This window comes from Olea europaea, chromosome 4 (assembly GCF_002742605.1).
Source record: "Olea europaea var. sylvestris chromosome 4, O_europaea_v1, whole genome shotgun sequence".
Lineage (NCBI taxonomy): Eukaryota > Viridiplantae > Streptophyta > Magnoliopsida > Lamiales > Oleaceae > Olea > Olea europaea.
The window spans coordinates 17936587-17954137 of NC_036240.1; the positions used below are offsets into that span (position 1 = coordinate 17936587).

The following is a 17551-nucleotide window of genomic DNA, read 5'->3' on the forward strand; positions in this document are numbered from 1 at the left end:
TCGGTTCTTTAGGGTAGACCAAGTCGTCAGTATGAGAACTAACAGGAATGGCCATGGGGATCAGAGATGTACCTAACGTCCTCGGGTTTATCACTATAGTTCGAGGCTCTGGATGGACAGCTACTATCACTCTTACTCGACCCTGTATTATTGCTACTACTACTCGACATAATACTGAATCAAATAATTAAAACTTAAAGGCCCGAACTCTTACCTTTTTTGGATGATCGCTTACCAATCCACTATCCCCGAGCTCGAGCTTTCTTTCACTGGAGAGTGAAAAGTGAAAAGTGAAAGTGAAATGTGGTGACTATTTATAAGGGTCTTTGGTAGGTCAATGGTCTATTAATCCAGGCCTTTGAACGAAGACACGTGGCGTCCATCCAAGATCGTGACTTGACATTGCACGTGGCAACCATCTGAGGTTGTTCTCTAACATCTAGTTGAACGCCTGACACGTGGAAAGACGTCTGGACATCTATGCCTTTACATCTTTACTCGTAGATCATGCTTGGACGAAAATCTATGACCTTGATGCACGGGGGCCTGTGATGACCCCAGATCTTGTAATCCCGAACTCAATCCCTTGATCCCGACCTTGACATCACCCAAAACTACCAAATCAAGGTCGGGCCTTTGAGGTCGGGATTTGTATGTTAACTCGCCACGCACTTCTTAACGACCTATGAGTGCACTTATACTTAAGCCACAATCCTTACCCTGTTTGACTCCTTCTTCGACTCCAACAATGTTTGAACTCTTGGAATGAAACACTAAGTCTTTATCCTACGAGGATAAGGACCACAAAAGGATAAGTTCTTCTAGGACTCTATCATTAATACCTATAAATATACAACCTGAGCTCATTCTTGAGGTACGTTTTTTATTATTTTCTGTTTATAGCCTCACGCGCTAAATTTCCTATCTGACTTAAGCATCGGATGGGCGACGAGCACACACCTCGTTGCCTTTGTTGCAGGTATTCGAAGGTCGTTCGTGTTCATCAAAGTTCGGAGTTCAATCACCGAGTTCGAGATCTTTCAGGTACTATTTTTTGGTAGCATCATATATATATATATATATATTAAATTCAGCCAAGAGTAGCTCCAAATTAACCGTTTATGTGGGTATGAATTGCTTCAGTTTCCTCTTTCTTTCAGCCCAAAAGGCAGCCTCCAATGAGCTTAAGTCTGGACGTTAACCGACCTCCATCCATCACCAAATAATTGAAGATTTCGTGCCAAGCCTGGATCACATCACGAACGCCAATAGATTTTGATATTTTAACCTCAGCAGAACTGAAAGAGGTTAGTCTTTTGCATTTCTTCATGTTATTTTGGGATTTGGATCGTCTGTTATTTGTAATACTTCAATGTTAAAAAATTATTTAATAATTTGTGTTCATAAGTAGTAATTAATGTCTAGCAGGAAAATTGATTTCCCGACTCCCCAAATTATAAAGCTACTATATATAATTTTTTTCTATCAAAATAAGCAGAGACGGATTTAGGGGGGCTGGGCTGGGCTGCAGCCCCCCCCCCCCAACACTCAGGCCCAAGAGCCTTTTTTTTAAGGTATTTTTTATTTTTATTTGGTAAAAAATCAGTTTTTTATGTGTAAAATTTTTTTTTCACTTAGTAGCCCGGTTTGAAATTTTGTAGCCCGGTCTTGGATCCAATCCTAAATCCGTCCCTAAAAATAAGTTAGCTGTTCTTGATTTTCTCCTCAAGGTGAGGGATGTGCAAATTATCACTCAACTCTTGCACAGTTTTCATGATCGGTACAACGTGTTAGGAAACAATAACACTTTTAAGGCACTGTGGAGATTCAAACTTGTAAGGAGAAATTAGAAAGGCTTTTAGAAACCATTAACATTATTGGGCTTTTGCTTCGATGTAGGAAAATAACTACAAGTTGCAGTCCTTTTATATTCCTAGAATTTACCATTTAACTTTTAAACATTAATTCTTTTGCCACAGCATGGCTTGTCATAATTTTCAGGTGATGAGAACATTTTCTCGATGTGAGATAGTTGGGAGACGTTTTCCCATTTGCCATGTGCACATTGATGATATAGTTGTGAAAGTTTGTTTAACTTATATATAATATTATTATTTGTAAAATTACTTCTTATTTGCTGCATAACCCACTTGATCGATGTTCTTATTGTCATTTGTCGTCTTATTTTTAAGTAGGCAAGAATAGTAATTGAATAGTAGCTCTCTTTCTTTTGAAAATGTTAACAAGCTAATTCTTTCCCTTTTTCTCTTTAGTAACTAACACTATCATTTTGTACCCTTTTCCTTCTACCGGTTGTGCTGCTCTTCTATTGCGTTCTCTTTCTCTCTGTTTTTTCGTTTTTCTTCTCCATTTTTAATGGTGTCTAAAAGTTGATTTTATGCTTTTTGCATCTCATTGAGTTTACCATTGTTGAGGTCATATGAATGCACATGAAGGTGGGGTGAATTGTTGAGGTCATATGAATGCTTTTGGTAATTGTTTCAATGTTTTATACAGCCTTCTGAGATGATTCTACAAGATGCGATTGGAACAAATGCTCTTATGAAGTGCTTACCCTTGATACGTTATAAATATAAAATTATATTCTTGTGCGCATGTGATCTTGTTTTGACATGGGAGGTTGGGTGAGTTCCAGACTGAAAATTATACACTAGAAACTTTAACACCTTACTTAGAATGGTACGCAAATTGCTTCTACTTCTATAGGTACAATTGAGAAAGAAAATAAAATATTTTTGTACAAATATACATGGAAGTTTATACCAATGTGTTGAACACACAACCATGTTTCTCCAATAAACTGTTTTGTTACATAAATTTCAGAACTCCAAACAAATGGTGCAAGAGGGAACCCTCAGTGCTTTAGCTTCAATTGCCAATTCACTCCAAGTACACTATTCTGTAATTATTAAGTGTTATTTTTATATTTCTTTGCTTGTATAACGAGTCTGTTAAACTGCATTTATAAAAGCACCTCTGAAAATACTGTGATGCAGACATGCTGTTATGCCTTACTTAAAAGCTATTTTGATGAATGTTATCGACAAGTCTATCTATCTGCTTTGTGCCATAGCCATGGAATAAATTAGGGTGGTTAGAAATGAGAACTTCGAAAAATATGCCAAGTAGGTAAACAACAACAAACTTTGTATAGGCCATATTTTTTTTATTGAATTTAATGTATTGCTTCTTAATATGTGGTAATAACGTGTTTGTTCGTTGATATCATTAGTTCTTATCTCAATACTTCATTGTTTATAAACAAGATGTTCTTTTTTTTCAAACCAGTTTCAAAATGTCTTTCACATTTACAAATGAATTTCTTGAAAATTTACACACACTTATTTCTAACATTAACTAATCAACTAACGTGCAACGCACATTCACCTTATTAGTTTATTAAAAAATTACTAAAAATTGATTTTAATCTACATCAACAGGAGTGTAGTCGTACTTATAAAGAAGATTTATGAAACCTAAGCTCCTGGTTGACTTTTAATGGGGATCGTTACCATAAAAATGAAAGATAAAGGACAAAACTGTGAAACAAATAGATTGGGGATTTACATGCTACACTTTAATGAATTGTGGACTCCAGCTCTAATTTGGAAATTAGAGATTGGAATTTCCTTCTTGTATCCAGATTAGGGGTGTTACAAAATTAAGGGTCAGAGTTAGGGTTCTGAGATTTTCTTCTCATGTCTATTTATTTCCTTTTTATTATGGAGGAAATAAAAGGAAATAAGTGGAAATGGTCGGTTGACCCGGCCATTTTTTCACATTGGCCTTTGAACGCCTTAAAAAAAGTGAAATTTTTGTTTTGGATAAAACGTACTTTTTTAATATTAATTAAATAATATTTATTTTTATTTTTAATTATTTCAATTTCAATTAAAAACTTCATAGTGACTTTTTAAAAAAAAAAAAAAACAATTTACCTCTAATTTATTTAGTTTTTTTATTAGTATTGATGTAAAATGAATCTATGTGTTGTGTATAGTAGTTACAATTCAGTTCACCTAATTTTCTGTTATTATTCTTTATTTCATTATCCCATGTACAATGTGTTACCATTTGAATTTTTGCAGGATAGATTACCATCTAGAAGCGTTGTTGAGGCAGATGCGGGGAAAGCTACTTGGAATAGCAGCTTTGACAGTTTCACTATCATATTAGAACTACTGGATGATCAGCACGCAGATATTCTTTGACACTTCTTCCTCTGGCCCCTGTATCAGATAAGGAAGGTGCATTACTTTGGGCAGATCATTGATGTATTATTATGTCGGTCCTTGTTAGAGTTTGCTCTATTGATCGGACTAAAGATTGCGAGCGATGAAACAACTCGTGAAGGTACTCAGAGAAGCAACAGATTGCACGATGCTTATTTCTAGGGACAAGGAATGATGCTTCTATCGCAGCTGATCAGAGCAATCAAGGGGTGTGATAAGATGTTGAACAGACAGAAGCTAGGACTAGTCTACATCCTTGAGAGCGTGGTATGGTGTCATCATAAGAAGACTGTGATCGACATTTTCCATTAGAGATGGTCAACAACATCACTGCATATGAGACTATCTTCCTATTAGATACCCGCGAGGCGAGGAGAGACACGCTGCCTCGATGCATCATTGGCGAGCATCCCGAGCAGAAGGATGTTTATCTGAAAAATAATTATCGGTTCTTCTCAGTATTCTACATTTGTATTTTATATTGTACGTAGTTTAAAATCTTATTACATGATCATTAACTAGTTGAAATTTCAACAAAAATAAATTGAAATGAATCATTTATTTTTCACTTTAATTAATAAAAATATCATTATAAAATTTACTTATTTAATTATAAGTGAACTATTTAAATTTAGTCAAACATACATGAACTAAAGTACCTAAATTGACAAGAAGTTTGTAGGGCATGAATATGCATGAAACGAATATGTAAATTTTTAGTATCTTTAATAAGTTTGGGTAATTGGACAATGGATGGGCTCGGACTGTAGTTGGCTTGGCTGGACTGGACTATTTTTCTTTTCAATTCTACCTTGCAGTTGGGTTGAATTAGCTTTTTTTATTTACATTTCCATTGCATATGGGCTGAGGAAGGGCTGGGCTATAGCCCAAGCCTGCCCTCCCCGACGGACATCTATGTATTAGACTTATGGAGATAGCCCAGCCTGCCCTCCCCTACGGACATCTATGTATTAGACTATGTGTCCATAAGTCACCAATAAATCTGTCCATATACAACACTAAAAATATCAATTGAAATACAAAGCAAGATCAAGAAGCCGATTCCTACTTCCAAGATATCTCTACCGTTAAAAATCAAATCTTTCCATAAGCTCCCAATTCCCCTAAGTCATCAAGCATGTACATTAACACATGAGGTAATTACATCTGTGGTCACTGTAACTTTGACCCAATTGTCAATTGTTGTTGTACTTTATTTCTTGTGGCTCAATTCATTACGCTTTAGTTTGGTTTCACAGAAGGTCGTTCCATCTAATTTACTAACAATATTTGAAGATGTGCCTGTTAAACACAAATAGCATTCCTATGTGGATGTTAAGGCCATCTCCAATAGAGACACCAAAACATCAAATTGCACCAAAAATGCTGCAAAATTACTCCAATGCAACACCAAACTTTGCACCGTTTTGATACAAAATGGTACCAAGTGAATAATGTTGCACCATAGCAAAATGATGCAAAGTGATAATGCAATAAATTATTGTTGTTGTTGTTGTTCCTTTAGAATAAATTTTTTAAATGTAAAATTTAATAATTAATGAATTAATCAAAATAAGAATACAAAAAAATAAAAAAATAACAAACACAATTATTTAAAGTTAAAACGAAATATATTACAAAAACGACATAATTTCCAAATTTTTAATTCCAAGAATATTTAAATTGCAATGACATTACGACTTCATAATATCACAATATACAAATTCGAAATGCATTGTTTATTTGTCTCATTGAAGAGGGACTTGAGGATGCATACTCTTAGGTGGTAATTCTTTCTTAAATCTAGTTTAAAATTAGGTTTGAAAATTGAAATAATATCTTTTCTTTAATGATCATAAGCTAGAATGATAGTGTTGACCTCTTAACAGTGTTCACATATTATATTTAAAAATTGACGAATATTTTTCAATTTAACAAGTTGCGATAAAATTCTGTACGTGTATATGTTACCTTCTTTTTTTTGTTTACAGTTTTTCTTCTTTCTCTTTTGTCATACATGTTGGTAAATTTAATCGGTAGTGTATGGAGTGGAATCGGGTTCTCATATATCGTATTTGTATTTTAGACACCGAATTCACACTTACCGTATATGGCAGTGCAACTCACCGTATTTGTCAGTTTGCCGTATATGCTAGTTAGCTCACCGTATATGACAATGACGTAACAACAGAATTTTCACACTTTATGATAACTTAAACAACACAGATTTTGGACAAACTGTTTATTTTCATAAAATAATTTAAATAACACAGAACTTGAATTTTCACAAACACGATTTCATATCCCGGTTCGTATATACAAAATATTATCTGATTAAAACAAATTAAACTACTTGAATAAGAATGGTAAATTATATAATTTGCAAAAACATAAAAGCAGTATAAATTTCAGAAAGCTAAATAAAATCTGAAAGCATGTTAAATTAAATCTGGAAGACTTATAATTCTGCAAATAATTAAAGCATACATATTTAAACTGGAAGCATATAAATTTGGAAATAAACTTTTAACCCGAGGCCTGTGTAAACATAGTTTCTTTAAAAAATATTCGCTCCCTCATCGTAAGTGCTTGAGGTCTAGCCCGAGCGTCTATTTCTCAAGATACAACGGCAAAACCAGCAGAATCTGAGTACCACAGAAACTACTCCGGCGAATTGAGTTTGTGTTCGAATAATATCACCACAAAATTATACTGAACAGAAATCGAGATGTAGACAGGAAGAAAATATGCAAAATGTTTTTCTTCTATTTTCATGTGATTTTTGTATGTACTGGAATTGCTGGAAAATGGCTATTTACATAAGTTTAAATATGCCTATTAATTCCATAACAATAAACAATGGAGTTGTTTCAGTTTATGGGAGTTTTGACAGTTTCAGGGAAACTCAAAGGTCAGTTGAAGAAAGCAAAAAATTGCAAAACGTGGACACTCCAAATGGGCCAATTTTTTCTCCGTTCGGTTCGACATTCGTGTACGCAGGTCGCGCCCGCACACAAGTTCAAGATCCGAAGGCAATTTCGGTCAGTGATTTGCACCCTCCCGGCGCACACACGTGGAGAGAGCCTCTATGCTACACATAATTACATCATTCCAATGTGCAATCCTATATAAAGTGGTTAATACTTTCTTCATTTTCCTATGTGGAACTAGACTCATTTTCCAACATAAACCATCTTCCAATGGTCATCTTTGAGCTCCAATTTCTCATTCATCCATTAATCAATTTTGACAAATAAATATATGGTTTCGATGCCATCACGGAGGAGAACAATGATTAACTTTGATCTTCCAAATTGGACCAACGAGTCCCACCGAAAATTTTATCAAAGTGAGCCAGTTCACTCATTTTTCCAACAATACATACATATAAAAACTCATGAGTAAAAATCCATATATCTGATATTTACATTCATTGTCATATAAATCATTTGGCGTGTTGCTGGTGTGGGGGTTGGGATGAGAAAGATGTTTTTTTTTTTTTTTTTTTCCCTTTAAAATTTTTTTTAACTGGGAAAAATGGCACGTAAGATTTTTAATTTTAACGTATTTTGTATGCTACTTTTGTCTATAAGGATTTAAGTGTTAAACAACTTGAAAGTTAAATTAGTGAAAAATTAAACGAAACTTAAGTGCTATTTAAGAATAAAACATTACTAGTAGGTGTTCTATAAAGAAAAAGTCATTATTTACGAAAAATTATTTTAAAAACTTTACATTTAAATTTCTCTTCCTTTTTTCATCAATATTCCAATTCAACTAAAATATAATTCTAGAAATGACAACCTATAAATATATTTATAATTTGTTCACTCCAAAAATATTTATTTGTCCTGAGCTAGGTGGTATTCATCTATTACTTGGCACGACGGTAACTTCAAATGTGTAACATAAATTTTAATTTTAGACCTAAATTGGGAAATGTCGTTCCCAATTTTATTTGTATTTATTATTAGAAAGGCGTCTCATCAAGAAAGCGACTATATACTATATAATGCGTGCGTGTATATGTATGTCCTCTTTTTCGATATATATCAACTTATTTTTCTTTAAAAAAGGATGGGATGAAGAAATTGACATTTGCTTTTTATACATATTTGATTGTTTATTTGTTTAAGAATAAGGATATAAAAAATTATCTTCTTTAACATCATTTTCAATTTGGAGCAAATCAAGTCACTCAACTTTGGATATACTAGAAATTTTAGTTATTCTATTAATTTTTCCATCAATTTAACTAATGTAATATTCAAATATGGAAAGCAACTAATTTATGACTATTGTATATATCCACATCACACTTCTTCAAATATTTTTACATGTCAGTTTTACATTGTTTTTAATATTCAGGTAGGATATTTCGTCAGTTGAATTGACAGCTCTTAGATCTATGAGCAAATTAAAGTTGGATGACTTGATCGTACCAAATTGAAGACAAATGACTTGAATGTACTCCCATTCAAAATTGGGTGACATATATCTTAATTCAAGTCGGGTAAGACCCACAATTTGTTTATTGTGGAAATTACACAAATACAAGTATTTAAACGTCCTTCTGCAAAAGTCAGGTGCAAAGATTATTTAATCAAAATTCAGGTATGAAATTAATAATTAAAAATATATATCTACAAACCCTAAATAGGCTAAAAATCATTTTCCTTCTTTCCATTCTCTTCCCTCTCTCTCGCTACCCTATTCGTTAACTGCCATCGACGTTGAGGAACGCTCGTCATCGAAGACCACCGTCCACTGTCGGACCACCACCCACATCAACAATCCACTGTCGTGCTCATGGTGACGGTCGTTCACCGGCTCACTCAGGCAGAAGCACAACAGCTCGATTTGAAATTTTCTCCTTCAGGACCACCACCCGGAGCACCGTTGTCGGTGCTACTGTAACAAAGAGAAGATGACACGGCGAAGATCCAACCTTTCGTGAATCACCGAGAGTTGCGGTGGTGAAATTAATGACGATTGTAGCGACAAACCAGATCTAGTGGTTGGGATGGGTTTGGATGGTGTTTTGATAGACGCATAATGACCAGCAAAGACACCTCATCATGTCAACATGGGAACATGCTCCAAAAGTGTGTGAGTCGTTAATAGCCACTAAGTGGGTGGTTAGTAGCCACTAAGCTACAATTAGTTATTAGGAGCCTATATATATATTTGTTGTGTGTTAGCTATTGGAGTGTGAAGAATATTATTATTTGGTTTGTATGTGGTTTCTTTCCTACCCAAAAGGAAGTATTATCTATTCACAATACCCTGACCATTCACAAACCTCAAAAATAATAGCAATTTGTTCTCTCTTAGATACATCTTGTGCTTCATCAACAAGAATACAAAAGTATCCATCCCCAACTTTTTCACGAATCATCCTTCTTACTCTATTCTCCATTATGTGTAAAATTTCTTTTTGGATACTCGGGACCAATGTATTGGGAATTTTTTGGAGCATTTTTCAACACAACTTTATCAATTTCTGTATTTGTTTCTACCAAAATTTTTATCATTGCAATAAAATTCCCGCGATTTAATGAAGATGAAGATTCATCATGACCTCTAAAGGAACAACTTGGAAATGCTAGCCAACATGCACTTCGAATTGAAGTCTTTAAACGTAGACGACGTTTCTCAACTTCTTCATTCGATATGGTATGTATCACTTTATCAATATATTGAGACGGTTTCATTAAATCTTTAGCTCTTCTCTCACACATATTATGTTCCGATGATCGCAAATGAGTAAGAAATACACATTTTGCTTCATCATTAACCCTCTTCCACTGGTTATATCCAGAAGTTACCAATGCCAAACAATTTGATAGATTTCCATCATTTCGGAAAAGATAACAATAAAAGCAATATGCTCTATCTGTTGTAGATGAATATTCTAACCAAGGAAACTAGTTGAACCATTTTGCCTGAAAGCACGAGATTGAGTTTTTCCTTGTGTTCTAGGATACTCAACAAGTCTTGGTTGATAAGACCCAGCCTTTAGATATGACACTCTAATTTCATCCCGCAGATTAAAAGGAAATTATAGTATTTGCTTTCTTTTTCCCGGTTCTCGTTCAATGCTAATATTTGAGGATGAATGACGTTCAATTTCCTAAGGAAATGAAGGTAGATCTTCAGTTAGTCCATCAAAAGTTGTACTTTCAGTAGGTCGACTAGCCCTTTGGAAGAATGAAAACAAGTTCTTATTCTTCTCTAGAAGAGATTGACCTTCCATTTTCAATTCTTACAATTGCAAAAAAAAAGGTAAAAAAGAAAAAATCAATCATCAATGATATTATTCTAGCGAAAATAAAAAAATAATTCACTAAATTGATAAGGCAACAACAACAACCATTAAACCAACAAGACAACAACAAAAATCATTAAACCGACAAGGCAACATGCTAACAAGGCAAAAATAAGTTATTAAGCCGACAATGCAACATTTCAACAATAATTAATTAAATAATTCAATATTTTGCTGGCAAGGCCCCAAGTGGAGAGACGAGGGCATTTACTTACAAGTGACGAGGGACTATATTAAGCTCTTGCAATTTGCTTTTCCTACATGTTCGTTGGACCAGGACAGCGTCTATGCTTTGATAATGATAAATTTACTGCATTTTTGAAATTGAAAAATAATTCAATTAAGCATGTTGACAATCAAAATCTAAGAAAATTTTGATTTTTAAAAAACTTATACTCAATAATCAATATAATATTAATGACAAATATATATAAAAAAATGGTCCAAGTTATAAAATATAAGTTACTACCGTACAAGTATACATTTTTTAAATATTTTTTATTTACTTTACAGTTATTGCAGTTGTTTCTTTTTTGTATTTTGTGAAAATCAATCAAAATAATTTAAACAATATAAAAATAATGACTTTAAAAGATAAACATGAGATGAGATAATATCTATAATCTATTCGTGCTTTAAAGTTTAAATCACATACCACAAACAGACAAATTGACAAACAATTCTTATTCTTTAATTAATTAACTTTTGACTTTATCACTTTAAGAATCTTCCGTGTCTACAATCTATATAAAAGGCTATTCTTCTTCTTTTATTTTCTAAGTTCCAACACTTCCAGGCTCGGGCCTCCCATTTCCGTTTTCAGATTTTAGATTTTCTAATCCTATACAAAATGGTTTGCATTCTTCTATATTATCATGTGTCTCTGTGAGTTGAAAATGTGTGAGAAAGAGAGAGTTGAGAACACGTGTTGACTTAAAATCGTATGTTCTGTCTTCTTTTTTTTTTTTTTTTTTTTTTTTTTTTTGGAAGTAAAGCTCTAACTCAGATGAAAACAGACATTATAACTGTTAAGAATAGAATAACATGGGCTTTAAATGGAAGTGATTTCTGAAATTTTCAATTTAGAAAGTAGAATTATTTTTTATATATGCATGTGCAAGAGCCTCTATTAAGCTATTTTTCAATATTTCAACGTGCTAACATTACCTTAAAAATAACATGGCCTGTGCATCGGACGGGCAAAAGACTAGTATTCTAAAAAAATGAGCAAACAAAACGACGCCTAGGCAATGAGTGTCATTTATTAATTCTTTTTTTTTTTAATCTAAAAGCATTTTATTTTACTTTAAAGTTTTTAAATGACTTTATTTGTACAAAAATATAGAAAAATGAAAACACGTAGAAGTGTAAACTATGAAAAATAGTAAAGTTTTTGTATTTAGAAAATTTGAAAATTGTATAATTGAGTAATTGTAAAAATTATTAAGTAAATATAGTATTTTGTAACTTTAGATATTTGATATGCATTATTTAAGTAATAAATAATTTTTAGAACGACTAAAAATTTATAAGAATTTTTAAAGTAAGAAACATATTTTTACTCCTAGGCTTGTTTAGACTAATAAATTTTGAAATTTGGCCTTCAAATTCAGTGACGCTTTATGCTTTTTAAAATGTTAACATATTTTGAATCAACGGGACAGTTAAGTCATAAATAAGTATGAAATTAATGGTTCAATGGAGCTTTTTGATTGAAGCAGTAGTCTACTAGAATTTTTATAATTTTTATAAAATTCGTTTGTGCAATCAACATATTTTGCAATTTCAAAAAAAGAGAAAAACAAATTAGAACTCATCCTTCATCACATTTCAGAATTTAAGACTAATATAATTCTATTAGGAATTTATTGGGCTAGCATACCTTTGCTTTACATTTTGACGTATGTTTCATTTCGGGGTCTGTGATGTAAACTATAAAGTAGAAATATCAATTAAGTTGGAAAAAGTGAGCACCAAAAGTAGGTTCCCCCCGAGGAGACTCCAAACAAAATGGAAAAACGTGGTGGAAGTTGGCTACATAAAGTAATAATTATCAAGATATTACATGAATAATAGCATTTTTAGAAGAGAGTACAAATTACTTATTTGGCACAGCTTTTTGTGAACTCAAAAGCGCGTTTAGGAAAAGCAAAAGAACATCAATTGAAAATCTAAAGGCTCGTTACGCTTCTTATAGATGAATTTCTTGAAAAAATTACTTTATGCAATTTCTTCCAATCAAGCAAAATACTTTCAGAAAATTATCAATCTCAAAAGCAATTAAACTTTACAAAAATAATGTCAAATAAATCCTAATTATTCCATTGAAATTTTATTTTATTAAGGCTCAAATATATTGTATTATGGATTGGTAAATTGATGGGAAATGTATGGTTGAAAGATAAGAATATTTTTTTAAATTTGCATGTAATATTATTTTAATAAAAAAGTATGGTTGTAAATAAATACTGTAGAAAAAACAATAAAAAAGAATGCGAAAAAATGAGGCTCAAATAGGACTTAAAAAATATTGAAGGTAAAGTGTTCAATAATTAAAAGTTTTCATTCTTTTTGAAAAGAAAATATTATGACGTCAATAGCAAGAAAAAGAAATACAAGTACATCTTGACCGTTGAAGCCAAAAAAAATAAATAAATAAATAAATAAAAAAGAAGAAAAGAAAAAGAAAAAGAAAGAAGAAGGGAAATTTGTGGACCACCGGCCATTTACTGTATGAAGGTATCAACTTTCGAGCATCCGTCCAATTGTTTGTTGAGATGTGACCCCTCCCACCAGCTCCGGTCTTCTCAATTTTTGTCTTCAAGTCAACAAATGTATCAATTTTGAAATCAAAAAAACTTCTTATTTTGTTTAGAATTAAGCTACTACTAACGTTTCTATGCATTTGTTTATAAATATTTTTACAATCGAAAAAATTTAAAAATAAATTATTTTAATAAATTTAATTTACTAATTAAAATTCAATCGATAAATAAAGTAATAAAATTAAATTAAATAATATTGCTAAAAAAACTATCACTAAACAAAATAATCTCTCAAACCATTTAAATTTCACTATACCAACTATTAGAAGTGCTAATATATTATTACTAAGAATTTAAACTAAATATTTTTCCATTGGGGTAATGCATTATAACCCTCAACGAGTTTGGTGGCCTACTTGAACATTGGAAATGCATTTCGTCCTGCGCGTAAAAATTGCTTAACGATTAATCTATAAGTATGTTCAATCTTTTCTCTCGATTAGATAGATAAGAAGATTAATATTAGAGTTAATTGTTCCAATGGTCGCTGAACTTAAGTTCATGTCTTTAATTGGCCACTATAATTTAAAATATCGAGTTTTGGTTACTGAAGTTCATGTCTTTAATTGCTCACTGAACTTAGGCATATGTTTTCGATTACTCACTAAAATTTAAAATATCGAGTTTTGACCACTGAATTTTGGAATATGTCGTACGTTACTTACAGCATAGCTGTTGAATTTTGAAAAATATCAAGTTTACAGTGAAAAATGTACAGCATTTTTCAAAGTTCAGCAAGTAATGTACAATAATTTTTAAAGTTCAGTAGTCAAAACTCAACATTTTAAATTTCAATGAGCAAAATATATATATATATATCTATATATACCTAAGTTCAGTGATCAAAACTCGACATTTTAAATTTCAATGATCAATAAAAAATATGGACATAAGTTTAGTGACCATTGGAACAATTAACTCTTAACATTACACATGTTACTAAACATAGTTAATTAAGGGTACGGCTATTTACATCCATGATTTTTATAAATTCATCCCACTCTATATACATCCCTATTGAAATATTAAAATTTTAAAAAATTACTATTTTCATCCATTTTATTTTCCAATATTGTCCTTATTGAATTAATTCATTTAAACACTATATATCCATATCAATTTTATATATCAGGTGAAAATAAATCCTAAACTAATTTTCAAATATTTTCTTACCTTGTAGCACTTGAATTAGTTTCTTGATAATACAAAAACCTAATTGACCACACTCTACTCTTCTTACCTGTTGATCAATGGAGCAGTTTGGACCAAAACCCTCACTTCTTCTTCATATTTGAGCCTTGTGACCATGCAGAACTCATTAAACGAAAATCTGATGAGTTTCCCTACAACTTTAAACCACATCTTGTCGTGACCTGCAACACCTCCATCGGTAGCATTTTGTGTATGGTCTGGTGATGCAAACGAATATCGTGCATCTTGAGGAAGTGGCAGAAGCAAGTCTGCGAGAACATATCCTTCTGTGCTTGGTTTAAATGCTTGTTAAGATCAGAGATAACATCGTTCTTGAAGAAGACATTTATGCTAGTGCCAACCCTTTTGTTCGGCGCTATGCAAAAAAGGGATTTCTGTAATGTTGAATAATAACATAGTCAGCAACATTCTATCGAAATACCCGTACAAAACATGTTACTCATGTAATGGAAACAGGAAAATCAATGTTAATTGGGAAGGGCATGTTTGATGGCACCTGACCAGCTCATAATTGATACGCCTAGGACTATATTTTTGAAGTAAAAAATGAAAAAAATTAATTGCACAGTATTTCATGAAATTATTTTTAAAAAACAGTGATGGGCAAAATTTCCTCATCAATTTAAGTGGTGAAATAAATGGGCCAAAACATACTATAGCCCATTAACCAAAACCTAAAAACAAAAGTTCCAAAATGAATTTATCTATTCTGTTCTTCACATCTTCTACTTCTCTCCAGCTGCGTGTCTTCTACTTCTATCATCTGCCGACTGCTTCATCTTCTATTCTCTTCACTATCACACGTACAATTTGTATATATCTATTGAAATAATGGTGTTGTTCAAGGTTGATTTTAGATTTTTTTCTTTTTTATTAACTGAAATCTTGTACAAGAGATTCAGCAAAGAGATTGGAACTCTAGTGGCTAATAGGAGGCGAGAAATGGTATTAAAGTATTCTTTCTTCATACAAGAAATTTTTTTAACGAAAATATTATTTTTGAAACCCGGATAAACCGTGACCGGATGGTTTTCCAGGTTTTGTACCGCTTTCCATGTATTCGATTTTCATGTTTCACCGGACCGGCTATCACTGGTCCAATGACCCGCCTATTTGAAAATTAAAATCGTCCACAATTTCGAATAAAATGCCTTTCTGATTTCCAAGATTCCCAAGAAGGCCTCTCTCATTTCAAGAGAAATTCAAAATGGCAGAGAACGAGGAGCCTGGCCAGCCAGATCCTGAAAATGATAAAGACAAAGAAAATTCCAGAAATGTCGATGATAATCAATAATCGGTCGAACGGGTAGTCACTTCTGGGTATTTCGTTTATGAAATTTTGTCCAAATTACCACGTGAAAGTTTGCTAGATGACCTTCATGAAGTCAGCCCATTGTGGGCTGCAGTTAAGACGAAATTAATTTCCGACTTGAGATTGGAGGCAAAACAAAGAATTGCTCACTGTCTTCTTCCTAGAGAAACGGTAAAATACTTCCAATTTCTAGGGTTTTACTTTCTAAATTGCAATACTGTAGGGTTTTAGTTATTCTGATTTCTTCTACGGTAAATTCTCCATACTGCAAGTTAAATAATTTCTGGGGTTTTGGATTTAGGTTTTTGAAGGTGTGATCCGGAACATTGCCAATGTAGAATCACGGGATGTAATGTTCTTGGCGGACGTGACGTTTGTTGGGGCAACTGGTCCAGAAGGTAATATTTTATTAAAACATAGTTATTTTTTTTAGTTCTGTTTTTTTTATTTTTTATTTTTTGGTTTAGGGTTTCTTTTATTTATCTAGGTTTCGAAATTCGATCGAGGGAGTACATTCTTTCTGAAGTTGAAGGCAGTTTATCTGGTACTGATGGTAATACCACTGAGGACGATGGTGATGAATGAAAATTGGAATATCCGGTTTTCTTGCAGGAACATTTTTGATAGATTGATACTATTGATCATATTTTCGAGTTCATGAACATTGGAATATACGATTTTTTTGTACGAACATTGTTGATAGATTGATATTGATCATATTTTCGAGTTCATAAATCATGACAATAAAATCGATATTTTCTCCCTTTATATTTTTCATTTTTAATTTATTTTTTATTTCATTTTTTTTATTTTCTTTTTGTATTGAATTTTAGATCAATTTTAATTTATCTAATTTCTACTAGAAATAAAAAGTCACAAAAAAATATGGTGAAGAATCTAAGTTAATATCACTCCGTACCAAAAATAGTCCATATCTTTGTGAGCTTATACAGTAATATTTGAAGAGTTCTTTGTGTGCAAGAGACAATTTTTTGTGCTCTTCCTTATTGAATTAATTCATTTAAACACTATATATCCACACCAATTTTATATATAAGGTGAAAATAAATCCTAAACTAATTTTCAAATATTTTCTTAACTTGTAGCACTTGAATTAGTTTCTTGATAATACAAAAACCTAATTAACTATACTGTCTTCTTACCTGTTGATCAATGGAGCAGTTTGGACCAAAACCCTCATTTCTTCTTCCTATTTACCGAATCTTCAACTTGATTCCTTGCAACAGAAGCAATCGATCTACTCTTCTTCAATCCATTAATGCTTAGATTTGTGAAAGATGTCGAATAATTTATAAAGTCAGAAGCGATCTGATGATGCCCGGCTCGACGACTCGGGGACATATAGGTTGAAGTTCTCTGAACGATCACTCTTGACCTTGCCAGTTGCATCACCCTGCATTACACCTACCAGGATGAGTCTTTTGGATCACATTTTCTAGGGGTATCCTTGTCAAAAGAAATTTTCGAGGCAGATTTTGGCCCGAGTGGAACAAGTGATTTTCCATCTCCTCCTCCTTCCATCCCACATTCATAATTCATTAACAGCAACTTCTTTGCTATATTCCAAACATGAACCTGTTAATCCACCTCCTGCCGTCGT

General features: G+C 32.5%; 2 long non-coding RNA genes across 5 annotated transcripts; both read left to right on the plus strand.

Moving 5' to 3' along the window:
• The first annotated feature begins 909 nt into the window (after positions 1-909).
• On the plus strand, positions 910-4755 carry LOC111394104. Of its 4 annotated transcripts, none has more exons than XR_002702553.1 (5): positions 910-1044; positions 1144-1307; positions 2518-2700; positions 2845-3146; positions 4110-4755. It is a non-coding gene; the product is annotated as an uncharacterized LOC111394104 (long non-coding RNA). The 4 variants fall into 4 exon arrangements; XR_002702551.1 differs by having other exon boundaries at positions 2518-2645; positions 2845-3150; XR_002702550.1 differs by having other exon boundaries at positions 2518-2645.
• A 10556-nt stretch (positions 4756-15311) lies between these two features.
• LOC111393876 lies at positions 15312-16694 on the plus strand. Its single transcript, XR_002702505.1, has 3 exons — positions 15312-16101; positions 16232-16328; positions 16418-16694. It is a non-coding gene; the product is annotated as an uncharacterized LOC111393876 (long non-coding RNA).
• Positions 16695-17551: the final 857 nt, after the last annotated feature.